Here is a 12,783-nt window from a genome sequence, read left to right on the forward strand (position 1 = left end):
TTTGTTTTTCTTGCCAATAAATACATTTGTAAGTGTGCAAAGTTCACCATGTAGTATAGTCTCATGAATTATTTTCATCTGTTGTTCCTTGCTCTTTATGATTCCTTCTTTTTGGGCTATGGAGTGTGCATTAAGAAGAGATATCTGCAATCAACCTGGGATTATTTTCCATTGAACTGAAAAATTTACTCGAGTAATTTCTCTAACTCAAGACTGGTAATAATGAAATGTTTTAGTTTAAGCTTTTCTCAAGGCATTTTTATTTGAGGACACTATTGCAACTCAGTATGGAAATATTTTTTAACAGGAGATTTCTTCAACACTGTAAGATGGCTCTCCATTATTGTCTTATTAGCTGGTTATTGTTTTTAGTGTATTGACTTTGCTTGGGGAATGCTGGGTTAACTGAATCTGTGAGTTTATGTCTTTCATTACTTTGGAACATGCTTCTATATTTTCACTTTTGATTATTTCCTCCCCAAGTTCTCTCTGCTCCGCTTTTGATCACATTCTGCTTGTCTTTAAATTCCGTCCTGTTTCCCAATATAGTTCACCCTGTGCTTTTGTTGAGATATTTGCTCTGAACTGTCTTCCAGTTTAGTAACTCAGCCTCATGCTGTGTTCAAACTTGTCTTAATTTTTATTTTTTAAATTTCAGATCTAAACAAAACAATATTTTTTCTATTAAAAAGCAGATTCACAATTGATGGGGAAATTTTTGTCTTATGATACAATAAAACTTAAAATAGAAGAGAGAAAATGATACATCAGTTAACATATTAGGATCTACTGTTCATTAAAATTCACCAGTAAGAGCTCTGGCCGGTGTGGCTCAGTTGGTTGTAGCATCATCCCAGGAGGTAACTGATCAATGTTTCTCTCTCACATTGATGTTTCTCTTTCTCTCTCTCAAATCAATAATATATATATTATACATAGAATTTATATATAAGTAAGATACAAGGTTAGGAAAACCAGAGTGGGATAGGATATTTGCATTATATAGCTGGGAAGGTACATCAAGCCAGAAAATATAAATAATTTTGTCAAATAAAACATACATATTCAAAACCCATTAGAAAAATGGGTAAGAAACTTGAATAGGTACTACACTAAAGAGGCTAAACAAATGAACAATAAAAATGTACAAAACAACCTCTTTAGCTTATGGAAATGCTAACAAAAATCACAACAAAATACTATTATATAAACATGACTAGCTAAAATGAAAAATAAATAATGCCAAGTGCTGTCAAGACTGTGGAATACTCAGATCATTCATGCACAGCTAATAGGAGATTGAGTTGGTAGGAAGAATTTGGTTATTAATTATTTATTGGTTTAATTTGGAAAGCCCTTTGGCAGCATTTACAAAGTTGTATATATCCTTATCCTTTCCCTGCGTGGCAAACAACCCCCAAAAAATTGTGTGCACGTGTTCATCACAGACATGTCCAGTGTGGCCACAGCACCTGTTGTCATAGCTCTGTGCTGGAAACTACCTACTGCCCCTCAGCAGGACACCGGACACATCCTGTGCTCTATGCACCCAATGGATACCCACATAGCAATAAGAATTCTCAATTAACAATGGACACAATTTTAAGGAGTTACCCCACACACCTAATGAGTATCATGTGGTTCCCTTCTGTACATATAAAACACTGAAACTTGCAAAGACTCCCTGTGGTCCTGTTACAACAGAGGGGCCCTTCTGGCAGCCAGAGCAGGACAGAGCAGAAGGCACCTCCGGGATGAAGCTGGTGTTCTGTGTACTGATTTCAGTGCTGGCACATGAATGTGTGTAGTTTGTGAAAGTCATGGTGATGTTAGTGTCTTGTATTTTTCTCTATATAAGTTATATTTCTATGATAATTGGGTGGGGAGGTTGAGATAGAAATATATAGCATCATCTGGCATGCTTCACTCAGCAATCAATATTGTTAAGCATAAAGAAAGAACAGAGCCAAAACCAGTTTGGCTCAGTGGATAGAGCGTCGGCCTGCGGACTGAAGGGTCCCAGGTTCGATTTCGGTCAGGGGCATGTACCTTGGTTGCGGGCACATCCTCAGTAGGGGTTGTGCAAGAGGCAGCTGATCGATGTCTCTCTATCATCGATGTTTCTAACTCTCTATCCCTCTCTCTTCCTCTCTGTAAAAAAATCAATAAAATATATTTAAAAAAAAAAAAAAGAAAGAACAGAATCATCCCTGTGATATAGATACTTTAAAAATATACAATTACATATATTCAAATCCTATATAATAAAAGCCTAATATGCAAATCGACCTGATGGCAGAATGACTGGTCACTATGATGCGCACTGACCACCAGGGGACAGATGCTCCAGTAGGTTAGCTTGCTGCTGGGGTCTGGCCAATCAGGGCTGGGCGAGAGGGCCAGACATGCCCTGGAGCCCTCTTGTGGTGCCTCCCTGGCTGGCCCCCATCAGCCCTGATCAGGACTGAGCAAGATGGCCCTGATCAGCCCTGATCGCTGACCAGGCCAAGGGACCCCACCCATGCATGAATTCGTGCACCAGGCCTCTAGGCTATAATAAAAAAAGCATAATATGCTAATTAGATCAGATGACCTTCCAGACGAAGCCAGGGCTGCAAGGGAAACCCAGGTCCCAGGTGCCTGCCAGCGGCCAGAAGTAAGCCCAAGACCCGGGTGCCGGAGAGAATCCTGGGTCCTGGGTACCAGAGGGAAGCCAGTGCCGGCAGCCGGAGGAAGGAAGGCCTACTCTTGCACGATTTTCGTGCATCAGGCCTCTAGTTAGAAATAAGAATAGAAATGTTTTGTATGGCTCCACACTAAAAAATATAGTAAAGACTGCGAGGGAATATAAGAAGTAGGAGGACTGCAACATGAATTTTAGATTTGATTATATATTCTTGTCTTTTTAAACCACTTCATAGACTGCACACTTATATACATAAAATCACATGACCAACTGTAATAAAAAAAAAGTGCAATGCATCAATCAGCTGCCTCCTGCACAACTCCTGCTGGGGTATCCCTTGGCCGGAATCAAATCCCTGGAATCGAACCTGGGACCTTTCAGTCCACAGGCCGACACCCTATCCACTGAGCCAAACCAGCAAGGACTACGTGGCTTGCATTTTTAATCACTTATTTTTTTCTTTCTTAGATATTGCTTTTGTTATTGTCTCTAAAAATTAATCACCAAACCCAGTCACCTAGATTTTCTCCTATACCTTTTTAGAATATTATAGTTTTATATTTTATACTAAGATTATAAGATCTATGATCCATTTTGAGTTAATTTTTGTGAAAAGTGTCTGTGTAGTTTATTTTTTAGGGATCTATAAAAAGCAATTTCCTTTTGTATATTAACATTTATCCTTCAACTTTCCTCTACTCTCTTATTTGCTCAGATTTCTTTGTTATTGTAGATTCTTTGAGGTTTTCTCCTTAGACAGTCTTGTCATATGCCACAAAAATAGTTTTATTTCTTGCTTCCTATTCTGTATACCTCTTATTTCTTTTTCTTGCCTAATGTCATTAGCTGAGAATTCCTTATGCAGTTAGACAAGAAAAGGAAGTAAAGATATACATTTTAGCCCTAGCTTGTTGGGCTCAGTGTTTAGAGTGTCGGCCTGTGGACTGAAGGGTTTCGGGTTCAATTACTGTCAAGGGCACATATCTCAGTCACAGGCTTGATTCCGGGCTCCAGTCAGAGAGCACACGGGAGGTAACCAGTCAATGGGTCTCTCTCACATTGATGTTTCTCTCGGTCTCTCCCCCTCCCTTCCACTCTCTCTAAAAATCAATGGAAAAATATCCTCGGGTGAAAAAAAAAAAAAGGTTACATTTTATACTAGGAATGGTGAGAGGAGACATCCTTGCCTTCTTCCCAATGTTACCAGAAAGCATCTAATTCTTTCAGAGGAGTCCACGTGTATAGTCAAGAGCCCACCAGGTGCAGAGGTAGGTGCCGGCAGAGGGAAAGCATTCTCTAGTCCAATGATTTAGTGTCAACCTTTTATGAGCCTGTGTTCCTGGGCTTGACCTTCTGTGAGATAATAAGAAAGAGGTGTGGTCTTTGTCCGCTTGAAGTCCTTGGGATTACTTGAGTGATGAGGGTGACAGTGTCTTTTGTTTTAATGAGGCAGCTCTCGGCCAGCTTCTAGATAGCTTCAGGATGGGGATTGGAAAGAGGAACACCAAGCCTTGATTAAAGGCTTGGAACTCGCCGAAACCGGTTTGGCTCAGTGGATAGAGCGTTGGCCTGCGGACTCAAGGGTCCCAGGTTCGATTCCGGTCAAGGGCATGTATCTTGGTTGCGGGCACATCCCCAGTAGATGGTGTGCAAGGCAGCTGATCGATGTTTCTAACTCTCTATTCCTCTCTCTTCCTCTCTGTAAAAAATCAATAAAATATATTTAAAAAAAAAAAAAAAAAAAAAAAGGCTTGGAACTCTCAGCCCCAACTCCCAACCTAATCTCCATCAAACCCTTAAAGAACAAGACTCAGAGTGTTTCTGGGTTGGTGACCACAGCGTGGTGCTAGGAGGGTGCCCTGTCCTTGGAGGATGTGGAAGCTCTGCAGGCCCCCTCCACCCCGTCACTCCACTGTCCTATGCTCGCAGCATTTCATCTGTTCCTGAGTTGTATCCTTTATAGTAAATCAGTAATAATAAATACAGTACTCCCCTCATTTGTGTGCAGTACATTTCAAAGTGCATGGTTAAACCACAGATAGGACCTGGCAAGTGTGGTTCAGTGGTTAGAACGTTGGCCTGTGTGCTGAAGGGTTGAACATGTGCTCGATTCCCGGCACATACCTGGATTGCACATTCATCCCTGCCAAGGTCAGGGCACTGCAGGTGGCAACCAATCAATGTGTCTCTCTCACATCAGTTTTTTTCTCTTCCTCTCTCTCCCTTCTTCCCTCCCTCCCTTCCACTCTTTCTGAAAAGCAATGGGAAAAATATCCTCAGGTGAGGATTAATCAAAGATAAATTAATTAATTAAAAGCACAGCACTAAACTTTGTACTGTATGATTTTTTTTATTAAGTTGAGAATTTTCACCTTTTCTCTTTTTTTAAATATATTTTATTGATTTTTTTACAGAGAGGAAGAGAGAGGGATAGAGAGTTAGAAACATCGATGAGAGAGAAACATCAATCAGCTGCCTCCTGCACACCCCCTACTGGGGATGTGCCCGCAACCAAGGTACATGCCCTTGACCGGAATCGAACCTGGGACCCTTGACTCCGCAGGCCGATGCTCTATCCACTGAGCCAAACCGGTTTCGGCCACCTTTTCTCTTTTAAAAAAGCTCTTTATGCAGTAACTCTTTGTTATGTCTCTTAGTAGAGAATCAAAAAGAAAAAACTAAAAAGGTTTTGCACAGCAAAAGAAACCATTAACAAAATTAAAAAGACAACCTACTAAATGAGAGAACATATTCACCAATGATACATCTGATAAGGGGTTAATATTCAAAATTTGTAAAGAACTCATACCACTCAACACCAAAAAACAAACAATCCAATTAAAAAATGGATAGAGAACCTGAATCAACATTTCTCCAAAATGGAAATATAGATGGCATATACAGATGGCAATAGACATATAAAAAGATGCTCAAAGTACTAATCATCAGAGAGATGCAAATTAAAACCACAATGAGATATTACCTCATACCTGTCAGAATGGCTATCACCCATAAATCAATAAACAAGTGTTGGCCAGAATGTTGTCCACTGTTGTCGGGAAATCAGATTAATGCAGCCACTATGAAAAACAGCATTGACGCCCCAGCTCGTTTGGTTCAGTGGATAGAGCGTCAGCCTGCGGACTCAAGGGTCCTGGGTTCAATTCCTGATCAAGGGCACATGCCTGGGTTGCTTGTGGGCTTGATCCCCAGTAGGGGGCGTGCAGGAGGCAGCCACTCAATGATTCTCTCTCATCATATCATGATGTTTCTATCTCTCTCTCCCTCTCCCTTCCTCTCTGAAATCAATACAAATATATAAAATAATAATAATAATAAACATCATTGAGTTATCTCAATAAATTAAAAATGGAACTGCCTTATGATGCAGCAATTCCACTTCTGAGAGTTTATCCAAAGAAACCCAAAATAGTAATTCAAAAGAATATTTGTACCCCTATGTTCATTGCAGCATAATTTACAATAGCCAATATATGGAAGCAACCTAAGTGTCTGTTAAGAAATGATTGGATAAAGAAGTTGTGATACATATATGATAGGGGGAAGAGCAGGTAATAAGACTAGAACCTTAGTTGTTTAATGATAATTCACATTACTAACCATAGATCAGAGGTTTTCTTATAGACCCTGGGAACCTGGAGGATGTGCTGCATGTAGAAAACAGGCTGTAAAAAGATAAGATGCCTCAGAGTCCAGGTGGGTCCATGACTCAGAAAAGAAAATACATTTTAAAATCAGACCAAGGGCCCAGCCGGGTGTGGCTCAGCGGTTGATCCTGGACCCAGGAACCAAGAGGTCACCAGTTTGATTCCCGGTCAGGGCACATGCCTGGGTTGCAGGCTTGATCCCCAGTGTGGGGCGTGCAGGAGGCAGCCAATCAATGATTCTCTGTCATCATTGATGTTTCTATCTCTCCCTCTCCCTTCCTCTCTGAAATCAATAAAAATAGATTTAAATAAATAAATAAAAGCAGACCAAGGACAGGACACGCTTTGATTTGGTTGCTGTGACTGGACCCTGACCCCCTCCAGGAGTTTGCCTCATCAGGAATGCTGACCATTCTCAGGAGGGCTGAGCTGTTGTAACATCACAGAAAATTAGCCACAGTGTTATCAGACTGTGAGCTCCTGGAAGCCAGACTTCAGATCCTCCCCACTCCTTTCCCTGTTACACTTGCAGCTTGCAGCTGCGTGTAGTTATCTTCTCCCTCACCGAAATATAATCAGCCAGGTGGTGAGGGGGAGGTCAGAGCAGAATTTCCAGGATGACCTGTTGCTCCCCCATACAGCCAGCATTATTGGAATAAGCATTCATATATTATTCAACCCTGTTTGCTTATTTGGGCTCAAGGAGTGATAGGCAACCTTAGACTGGTATAGTGTCCAGTATCATATATACAGTGGAATATTACTCAACCATAATAAAAAAAAATGAAATCTTACCATTTGTGACAGCATGAATGGATCTAGAGGGTATTATGGAAGTGAGATAAGCCAGACTGTGAAACACAAATAGCATTTTGTTTCACTTTTATGTGGAATCTAAAGTTCAAAATAGCCCAGCTGGAGTGGCTCAGTAGGTTGAGCATGGTCCCATGGACCAAGAGGTCTGGGGTTCCATTCCCAGTCAGGGCACATGCCCTGGTTATAAGCTAGGTCCCCAGGAGGAGGCATGCAGGAAACAGCCAATCAATGATTCTCATCATTGATGTTTCTATCTCTTCCTTCTTCTCTGAAATCAATAAGATTTATGTATTAAATAAATAAATACAAAATAAACAGACAAAGTTTAAGCAGATTCAGACACAGAGAGCAGACTGGTGGTACCTGAAGGGAGGGGGTTGGGGGGCTGGGTGAAAAAGATGGGGATTAAGATGTACAAATTGGTACTTACAAAACAGTCACAGGTATGTGAAGTACAGCATAGGGAATCTATATATATAAAACCCTAATATGCACATAGACCGAATGGTGGAACAACCTAACAACCAGTCGCTATGATGTGTGCTGACCACCAGGGGGCACACGCGGAATATGGCAGGTGTTGGTCACGGCGGGATGGTGGAGCAGGTGAGTGAGGGCGCCAGACCAAGGTGAGGCACTGGTTGCTGTCATCTGGACGAGCCTCTGGTGGTTACTGAAAATTCTTTACTTCCATGTGCCGCAGTCCCGCCTGGCACTCGCACCCGCTTCCGGTGCCGGCCCTGCTCACACCCGCTGCTGGCACGGAGCCACCGCTCGCACCTGCTGCTGGCGCCCAGCGTCAGACCCAATCGCTCAGCGCTGTCAGCGGGTAGGAGTGGCAGCTGCTGGCCCTGGTCGCCCCTGAGGGCTTCTCCACCTCCCCCTGCTCCTGAGGGGTGATGGGGCAGCAGTGGCGGTGGGAGCAGGGCTGCTGGCAGACAGGGGACCGGGGGCTGTGGTGGGAGGGGCCGGGCAGGGGCACGGAGGATGGGCTGAGACCTGCCCCTGTGCCCACCGCAGCCTGGTGGCCCCTAGTGTAGTCAATAATATTGTAGTAATTATGTATAACGACATATGGTGCCAGGTCCGTACTGGAAATATTAAGGGGAACACTTTGTAAAGTATATGATTATCCAACTATTATGCTGTACACCTGGAACTAATACAAAATAACATTGAAAGCAAAGAAAAAAATACATGCTTTTTTAAAAAAGCACTTTATGGCTTTTTTTAGGCATATCCAAATTGCCATATTGCTAATCTTGTGCTTTGGGGGCGTTTATTAAGTAAAATAAGCGTTACTTGAACACAAGCACTGCAGTATATAAACAGTCAATCCCATAACTAAGACATCTCGTTGCCAAGGTGATGGACATTTTTTTCATATGTGATCTTTTATTTTCTGTTAAATATGTTTTGCCCATTTTTTTTATTGATTTCATATAGGAAGGAAAAGAGAGATAGAAACATCAATGATGAGAGGGAATCATTAATTGGCTGCCTCATGCATGCCCCCTACTGGGGATCGAGCCCAAAACCTAAGCATGTGCCCTTGACCAGAATCTAACCTGGGACCCTTTAGTCCTCAGGCTGATGCTCTATCCACTGAGCCAAAACAGCCAGGGCTTCTTTGCCCATTTTTTAAAAATTGATTTCAGAAAGGAAGAGAGATAGAAACATCAATGATGAGAATCATTAACCCACTGCCTCCTGTAGGTCCCCACTGGGGATCAAGCCTGAAACCTGGGCATCCGTGCTGACCAGGAATCAGATGGTGACCTCCTGGTTCATAGCTCAATGCTCAACCACTCAGCCACACTGGCCAGGCTGTAGGTTTTTTTTAAGAAATATTATATTAACTGTTTTCCAAGCACTTGTAAGCTAAGAAATATTACTGTTTATTTCCTGAGAGGATATATTAAATATCTCATTATAATTATGGATTTTTGAAACTGGACAAACAATGGGTATGGGCTGCCTGTCACTACTTGAGCCAATTAAGCAGAGGCAGGGTTAAATCATATCTGATCATTTATTCCAATAATGCTGGCAGTATGGTCAACCACAAAAATCTGCTCTGCACTTCCCCCCTTGACCCCAACTGTGTAGACTAGTATGGGATACAAGGACAAATATTACATGGGGAAGTGGGCAAAAGGAATAAAAGATGGGTATGCAAAAATAAAAATGGGTATTACAGGCATGGGGAAGTGGGCAAAAGAAATAAGAATGGGTATAATTGTTTCCGATTACAGGTGTTAACATAAAAAACCATTGAAGCCTGTAAAGAATTTTTGTGAGTTTATTTGAGCCAAACTGTGGACATATGCTGGGAAGCAGAACCTCAATGGTTTGAGATAATGCTCCGGAGAATGGTGGGTTACATCTGTATTTATACATTGCAATCAAAGGAGGGATGTAAGTGGGTTACATGAAATTCATTGGTGATAGACTAGAGAGGCGGGAGAAAGCAAAGCAGGTGGGGCGGGGGAGGGAAGAAACTCCTGGGACTGGATAAAAAGTAAAATGATAAATACATACTTAGGTGGGTGCAGGAACAATTAACATGATAATGAAGGAATTTGTGGTATCTGTCCTGGTGCCCAGCAAATTAGGTTGTGCCCCAAGGGGTCCAGAAAAAGGGAAGTTACAAGTTACCCAGACATTTCAAAGGGTTTGTTATTATAGATGCAAAAAGACAGATAGGTTCAATGAAGGTAAAGGTTGACCTTGTCAGTGAAGATACCGGCCTAGGACATAACTACCCACCGTAACTGCTTGTAGTTCAAGTTTCATTTCAGACCATCCTTTGTGATGACTTTAGGTCTCTGAGTTTGCAAGGCCGCCATGCAGGCCTCCCCTGAGCTTGTGAGGTTAGCATGTGGCCCCTTTGGTCCACACAGGCAATGTGGCCTGGGGGTTTGCAAAGGGCAGGGGGCATCTGGGATTACATTACTTCCTTTCTGCAACATGGCTTGTTAGTCTTTTCATGATAACAGCAGCTCAGAGATGAGGAGGATGGGCTGAATTTCCAGGTGAGCTCCCAGGTCTCAAGCGCAACTCACAGCCAGATTAGAAAGTGCTTTTTAAATATGTAAGTATATATGTGTGTATAGATATAGATATAGATATAGATTGATTTCAGAGAGGAAGGGAGAGGAATAGAGAGATAGAAACATCAACGATGAGAGAGAATCATTGATTGACTGCCTCCTGCACGCCCCCCACTGGGGACCAAGCCCGAAACCCAGGCATGTGCCCTAGACTGGAATCGAACCTGGGACCCTTCACTCCAAAGACCGACGCTCTATCCACTGAACCAAACCAGCTAGGGCTAGAAAGTGCTTTTTTAATATCAGAACAAAACAATCACAGTTAACAGAGCATGATTAATCTTTCTTATTTTATTTCTTATAACTAAGACCTGCCTATTGATCAGTGATGCTTTCAGAGAAAGATCTCCCCCACCCCCCTGGGGAAAGATTTTGATCAGAAGGGAGAAATGATAAACATTATGGTGAGACTTTAAAGTTTAAGGGAACATGATCAGTCTGGAAGGTCTGTGGAAGGAGTTAGGGTTTATGGGAGGAGTTATTGCACTCTCATCCTGAGAACCCTACAGGAAGAACTCTATGCTTACAACAAAGTTCTAGGTTTGTAATTACCCCTTCCCTTAACTTCCCTTTTCCTTAACTTCCCTTTTCCAATAGAAAGGAAAAGGGAAGTTAAGGGATGCTGGGCAGTGTGTGCACATGGCTAGCCATGCCTGCATACACTGGATTGCATTTCTTTTTCCCAAATAAATCCTTTTTGGTGACAAAATGAGATAGGCAAGCTTTTATATTAAAAACTCATTAATCACTTCTTATATCCTTATATCGTTCCTTCTCTTTACAGCCAATTAGCTGCTAGACTGAAGGACACTGCTGTCTATAAGATTTACTTTGATGGGCTTAAATTTTGTGCCTTCCAGTCAAGCATGTGAGCTAGCAAAAAAGGCTGCTCTCCCCCCCCTCCCCCAGCTCCCCAACAAAGACCCTTCCTCATTTAAATGCTAAAAGCCACACCCCTGGGTGGAGATTTAGCTTGCTGACTAGACACGCCTCCTGGAAGAAGCTTGTAGTTCCACTGCATGCCCCAAAATTCTCTACCACTCTGTACTTAAATGTCACACTTAGATGTCATCTTTTCTGCCTCAGCTTCCTTAAAACTGTTCCCTGGCTTTGTTCAGAGAGCAACATTTCTCCTTTTCCCTTTAAATGTTGTCTCCCTTGCTGTACAAGCTATTTAATAAACCTTCACCTGAGTCTTAATTCTTGTGGTGAACTCTGTTCATTTCTATCTTGGGATTTCCTAAAAAGCCAGGATGGGCCCTAATCGGTTTGGCTCAGTGGATAGAGTGTCGGCCTGCGGACCAAAGGATCCCGGTTTCAATTCTGGTCAAGGGCATGTGCCTCAGTTGTAGGCTCCTCCCCAGCCCAGGTCCTGGTGAGGCCCTGGTCAGGGCTTGTGCAGGAGGCAACCAATCAATATGTTTCTCTCACATCCATGTTTCTATCTGTCTTTTCCACTCTTTCTGGAAATCAATGGGAAAATATCCTCACCCTAGCCGGTTTGACTCAGTGGATAGAGTGCTGGCCTGCAGACTGAAGGGTCCCAGGTTTGATTCGGTCAAGGGCACATGCCCAGGTTTCAGGCTCGATGCCCAATAGAGGGCATGCAGAAGGCAGCCAATCAATAATTCTCTCTCATTGATGTTTTTCCATCTCTCTCTCCCTCTCTCTTCCTCTCTGAAATCAATAAAAAATGTACTGGAAGGAAGGAAGGAAGGAAGGAAGGAAGGAAGGAAGGAAGGAAGGAAGGAAGGAAGGAAGGAAGGAAGATATCCTTGGGTGAGGATAAAAAATTTAAAAGAAGCCAGGATGGTTTAGTGGTAGAATTCTCACCTGACATACAAGAGCCCCTGTTTTATTTCCAGCCAAAACTCTATATTAGTTTTGGTGATCTCTCTTTTTTTTTTTAATATATTTTATTGATTTTTTACAGAGAGGAAGGGAGAGGGAGAGTTAGAAACTTCGATGAGAGAGAAACCTCGATCAGCTGCCTCCTGCACACCTCCCACTGGGGATGTGACCGCAACCAAGGCACATGCCCTTGATCGGAATCGAACCTGGGACCCTTCAGTCCGCAGGCCGACGCTCTATCCACTGAGCCAAACCGGCTAGGGCTTGGTGATCTCTTTTGACCTCTATCCTGGGAGATCACAAGAACCCAGGGTGCCAATAACAGAAACACCTGGTCAATACTGATTTTCAGTGGACGTAATGGAACATTCTTCAACCATAAAAACAAATGAAGTATTGATACATGCCACAACAGGAATGTGCCCTGAAAAAAATGATCCTGGGTGAAGTCAGTCAGGAAGACCATATATTATATAATACCATGCATATGAAAGACCCCAATAGTAACTCTAAGGTAGATTAGTGATTGCCCAGGGGTGGGGACTGAAGAAGGAAGATGGGAAGACTGAGGGTGATAGCTAAATGGTACCATGCAGTATATGTAAGTCAAATCATCTTATTGTAATCTTTGTAAACTGAGAAAGAAGTT

Source organism: Eptesicus fuscus, chromosome 6 (assembly GCF_027574615.1).
Source record: "Eptesicus fuscus isolate TK198812 chromosome 6, DD_ASM_mEF_20220401, whole genome shotgun sequence".
Lineage (NCBI taxonomy): Eukaryota > Metazoa > Chordata > Mammalia > Chiroptera > Vespertilionidae > Eptesicus > Eptesicus fuscus.